Source organism: Tupaia chinensis, unplaced genomic scaffold, assembly GCF_000334495.1.
Source record: "Tupaia chinensis unplaced genomic scaffold, TupChi_1.0 Scaffold144165_1, whole genome shotgun sequence".
NCBI classification, from domain to species: Eukaryota; Metazoa; Chordata; class Mammalia; order Scandentia; family Tupaiidae; genus Tupaia; species Tupaia belangeri.
This window is the reverse complement of record NW_006204021.1, coordinates 123,380-129,011: the sequence shown is the minus strand read 5'-3', so window position 1 is coordinate 129,011 and position 5,632 is coordinate 123,380. Positions and strand designations below refer to the sequence as shown.

The window sequence follows — 5,632 nt, the reverse complement described above, 5'->3', positions numbered from 1 at the left end:
ATAGCCATGCCACAATCCCTTCTCCTCCATTCTCCTCTCGGGATCTTGGGCACGCACGCACACATGCCCGGTGTGAGTTTTAAGCCACCGGGTCCAGGACACGAACCGCGGTCGACTACATGGGAGTCAAGCAACATAGCCATTACACTAACTGCTGGTCCCCCTAGGACCTTCTTGTGTTGTGCCAGCATCTCAGAGTATTGCATTTCTGTTGTACCAGTGTCTGGTCCACTTTTTTAATGCTTTTATATTACTAAATGACATTCTTTTCTTTCAGCTTGATGAATTCCCTTAAGCATTTCCTTTCAGGTAGGTTTACTACTGATAAAACTCTCTCAGTTTTTGTTTGTTTGTGAAAGTCTTTCTCCTTAATTTCTGAAATACATCTGGATAGAATGTAGACTATTCTTGCTTGGTAGCTTTTTTTTTTTCCTCTTTCTTTCACCCCTTTGAATATATCATCCCACTTCTCTCATGCAAGGTTTGTACTGAGAAATATGTTGATAGTTGTACTCTGGCTCCCTTTTATATGATATACTTATTTTTTCCTATCATTTCAGAATTATTTATCTTTAATTCTTTTTTAGTTTTTATTGTTAGGTTTTTTATTTCTTTTTTTTCTATAGAGTGCATGTGCTCACCAGAGAGAGAAAGAGAGTGACAGGGAAAGTGAAAAATCACCTCAGGGAGGAATGGCCACACTCTAGTCCCTTCTCCTCCAGTATTCTCTCAGAATTTTGAGCATGCACATATATGTGCCTAGTGTGATTTTTAAGCCATCAGGTCCAAGACTCAAATTGCACAGTCAGCCATGTGATCCAACACCTTAACTTCCATAATACCTGCTGGCCCTAATATTTGATATTTTTAAAGTTTATTTTTATTTCTTCCATGAAAGAGTATGCATACATGCACCCATGCCACGTGCAAGAGGCAGGCATCACCACTATGCTCTTTCTTAAATTGTCAAATAAAAAGTGCATATATTTATCATGTACATTATGTGTATACATTGTAAAATGGGTAAATCAAGGTAATTAACATATCCATTCCATTATATGAGTCTGTCATAAATTAACAAATCACTTATAATCATATATTTAAGTTATATCTATTTTTTCCTACTATAACTATTCTGTAATAAACATCCCTGTAGGAAGTTTATCTGACTGGGAATTTAAAATGACTATGATTAATATGCTAAGTGTCCTAATGGGAAAAAGTGGACATCATGCAAGAACATATGGGTAATGTAATGGAAACTCAAGGTACCAGAAGCTGCACAGGAGTGGGGAGGGTGGTTGGGAGAGTCTGGAGAAAATGATTGACATATAAATGCAAGTAAACAAGTGGAATATGTTATGGAACAGTGTACCACAGCAGAGGGAAAAAATGTCATTGCAATTCAATATATACTACTCTCCCCCCAAAGAAAGACGACTAGAACTATTATCAGATGTGCACAATATCATATAAGGGTTAGTGTCAAAGAAGATAAAATCTATATCCTTGATTATTACACACCATATGCATGCTTTCAAAAATCATGCTATACCCCACAATGATGTCCAATGATTATATGTAAACAAATTGCAATAGAGAAAGAAAAGAAAGAATCAAAATGAAATTCTAGTAATCAAAAACACTAACAGTAATGATGAACACCTTAGATATGTTCTTCAGTAAATTGAAGATGGCTGAAAATAGAAGCAGTGAAATTGAAGCAATGTCAATAGAAACTCTTAAGACAGAATGAAAAAAAGATAAAACAAGGAAAAAAGTGGAACAGAATATTCCAGGAACTGTGGGACAATTACAAAAGGTATTACATACATAATGAAAATAAAATGAAGAGGGAAAAAAGAAAAAGGACAAAGGGAAATACTTGAATTAATAATGGCTGAGGGACCAGTAGTTGGTGTAATGGCTATGTCACTGGACTCCCATGTAGTCGATCACGGTTAGAGTCCCAGACCTGGTAGCTTAAACTCACACCGGGCATGTGTGAGTGCATGCCCAAGATCTCAAGAGGAGAATGGAGGAGAAGGGATTGCAGCATGACCATCCCCCCCCCGGGGGGGTGATTTCTTGCTTTCTGTCTCTCTGTTTCTCTCTTTCTGGCAAGTGCACGTGCCCTATAGCAGAGGAGGAAAAAAAAAAGTCTGCAAAAAAAAATTTAAAAATAATGACTGAGAATTTTCCAAAATTAATGACATACACAAAATCACAGCGCGAGAAACTCAGAGAACATGAAACAGAATAAAAACCAGAAAATCTACACTTTGGAAACTATGTAAGCAAGAAAAGTATATAATAAAATGTTAAAAGTTATTTTTTGTTGTTGTTTTAAGAGAGATTTTTGGTATAGCATGTATGCACTCACTGGAGACACAGAGAGGGACAGAAAGAGAAAGTGAGAAATCACCACCCGGGGGGATAGCAATGCCACAATCCCTTCGCCATTCTCCTTTCAGGATTCAGGGCACACATGCTCACGTGCCTGGAATGAGTTTCAAGCTACCCGGCCCAGAGATGAACCACAGTCGACTGTTTGGGAGTTCAGTGCCTTATTATCACGCCATTCGCTGGCCCCAAAATGTGTAAAGTTTTGAAAGAAAAAACACAAGCATAAAGTTCTGTTTTCAGTGAAATTATCCCTCTAACTGGCGTGAGTTGAAGTCGCCGGGTCTGGGACTCGAACTGCAGTCGACTACATGGGAGTCCAGTGACACAGCCTTTATGCTAACTGCTGGTCCCAATAATTATTTTTTAAAAGTGAAAAAAAAAACAAAACAAGTAAATGTAAGCTTCATGAAAATGATTTATTTCTGTTCGGTTTCTGGGAAGGCAAAGAGACTCATACACATCCACAAGTTCCAGCAGAGCTCAAGTTCTCTTCTCCCAAGTCTTGTATTCACCCAAAAGAGTATGCTGTGGAACAAAGAAGAAAATAACCCACCATTCAGTTAAGGCCATTTAGACAGCATGAAGTGGTCTTTCTCAGATAGATGAGATCCACTCAGAGTCAGATAATGTATAGAATCCTCCTCAGAGAATTTTTATATCATATCATCTGAACATTGTACAGTGATAAGAAATATCCATAACAAATAAAAGTTGATAGGATTATATATGAAAATTCATGATAAGAAATGAATGAGTTCTTTTTTTAATTATTGTTTGCTATAGAGCATATGTACTCACAAGAGAGAGACAGAGAGAAGCAAAGTGAGAAAGCAAGTCACCAGGTCAGGGACTCAAAACCTCCTCCGGCTATGTGGAAGTCCAGTGCCCCAAACACCATGCCGCCAGCCGGCTCCAATATCAGTGGTTTTAAGCAAACATGATTTTTTTACAAGATAAGTCTCAAGAGCCAATATGATCATCTCTTTTCACTAGTAAACAGAGAGAAGAGGAAGAGGATTGGTGGAAGGGATGGTTGTAGTGGTGAGAGATGCAAACACCAAATTAATCTTCTCAGGGACTGAAACACAGTTTAAGAAAGCCAAGAGAGGGACTGCAGGTGACATAGTGGTTAAGGTGCTGGACTCCCACGTGGCTATGGTTCCAGTCCTAGACCCAGCAGCTTTAAAATCACACTAGGTACATGTGAATGTGTGTCCAAAATCCAAGAGAATGGAAGAGAAGGGACTGCGGCGTGGCCACCCATTCTAGGGGGTGATGTCTCACCCTTTATCTCTGCCTCTCTCTGGTGAGTGGACACAAGCTATGGCAAAAAAAAAAATCTTTAAAAAAAAAGTCAAGAGAAATAGATTTTACCAGGATAGTGAGTGTCTTCAGTTAGTACTTCTCCTATAATGAAATTACTATGAACTTGGTGGTTTAAAATAATGTGAATTTACTATCTTACAGTCCTGCAGGATAAATCCAAAGAGGTCTCACTACACTAAATTCAAGGTGTTGGCAGAGCTGCTCTCTTCCTCCCCTGGCTTCTAGCAGAGAATATATTTGTGTCCAGAATCTAGAGGCAGCCTACATTCCTTGGGTCCTAGCTTCATGACACTGTAAAAGCCAACAATGGTCTGTCTAGTCTTTCTCACACTGCTTCACTCTAATATTGACTCTTCTGTCTCCCTCTTCCACATGTAAAGGACCCTTAAAATTACACTGGCCAGGATAATCCAGCATAATTTCAGCTTAAATTCAGCTGATAACCTTAATTGCATCTGCAACATTAATTTTCCTTTGCCATGTAACATGACATGTTTACATGTTCTGGAGAGTAAGATCATCTTTGAGGCAGCCACCATTATTCTGCCAAACACAATGAGGACGACATTTAAATGTTTTAACTTGAACAGCAATAAGGGCATCACATTTCAGTTGCCCTATCGTGTTGTTTGTCTTGTGTAGCCTGGGAAAGGAAGGCTTCCAATAGAGAAAGGATGTGGGAGAGAAAGAAGAGGATTCAAAACCAGTCAGGTTTCTGTCTTGGGGAAGTGGGGGCATGCTGGTGTCTTCCCCTGAGAATGACTAGTGAAACTAGGCAGGTGGTTTATGGCAAGTGGCTGAGATCCAAGCCGGTTCTTATCCTTTGCCACATTTCCACACTGCCCAATATCATAAGGGCTTTAATGTGCCTGGCAAGACTTGAAGAGAACAGTAGAAGAGCCTTGGGCCAGCTCTGCCTGGAGACAGAGACTTGGCAGTACAGCAGCAAAGAAGAATAACCCATGACCCCCTGCAGGTCCTGACAGGCAAGGCCCTCTCTTCTGGGCAACCTTGGGGACATCACATAGTTACTATTTGGAATGAGCAGAAAGAACGGCTCTTGGAGCTGACCAGCGGTTTCTTTCCTAGGGTTAGAAGTCTAGGTCTGTCTTCTTTCAGAAGGGCAGAGGCGAGGTCCTTATAGGAGCCCCCAGCCCAGGTCCCCTAAGAGCTCAGGTCTTTCCTGCCCGGCCTAGCTCCATGAACACTGGAAGAGAACATGGCAGGACCACCCTAGAGCCCAGGGAAGGATGGCCTGAAGTCGCTTCCCGCCTTCCTACCTGCAGCCCTGACAATCCCACTCCCCTTATCATTAAGGAAAGACACCAAGCAGGAGAGAGGAGGAGTGGGGACAGGTACTCAACAGTGTGGGTACAGACACACCAGGGGCGGGCTGGTATCCATCCGCGGCTCCCTCCAGTGCAATTGTTCCCGACCTCCCGATCCTGCCCCGGGGTTGGGGTCCCATATAGTGTAGCTGCTCCAGAACGGCCGGGGGGGGGCCGTCGAGCCCATTCGTGCGGTATCCCTCCGCCCCCTTCCCGACACCCTCGAGGCCAGTGGTTCTTGCCGCATCCTGCGCAGCCCCTGCCCAGTTTGGCGCAGAGGCGTGGGGGGCGGGACGCCTCTTTGCAAATTCTGATCAGACAGAAGGCGGTGGGAATCCGAGTGAGGAGCTGCCAAGGAGAGGACGGGAGAGGAGGGGGAGGCTGACGACCTCGGGCCCAGAGCCTGCGAAGGCAAGTGGGGCTGTGGTAGGGGACTGGGGTGAGCCCCTTGTGTCCACAGGCTGACAGCCTGCGCCCCAGACTCCGGCAGCCTGATGAGGAGAAGGCGATTGGGTCGGGGCAGGTCGCTGAAAAAGGGGCGCAGTGTCCGGGGACCCCTGGCGAGGGGACAG

General features: G+C 43.1%; 1 protein-coding gene across 9 annotated transcripts in view; it reads left to right on the top strand.

Moving 5' to 3' along the window:
• Positions 1-5,632, top strand: part of LOC102484314 (G-protein coupled receptor-associated sorting protein 2) — a 93,813-nt gene that overhangs the window by 83,285 nt on the left and 4,896 nt on the right. For 7 of the 9 annotated variants that reach the window (XM_027767296.1, XM_027767295.1, XM_027767294.1 and 4 more), the window contains one exon: positions 278-309. The exons of the other annotated variants lie outside the window; for them this stretch is intronic. The gene's annotated coding sequence lies outside the window, so the exon portion shown is untranslated. The remainder of the gene's footprint in view (positions 1-277; positions 310-5,632) is intronic. 9 annotated transcript variants of the gene reach the window in all.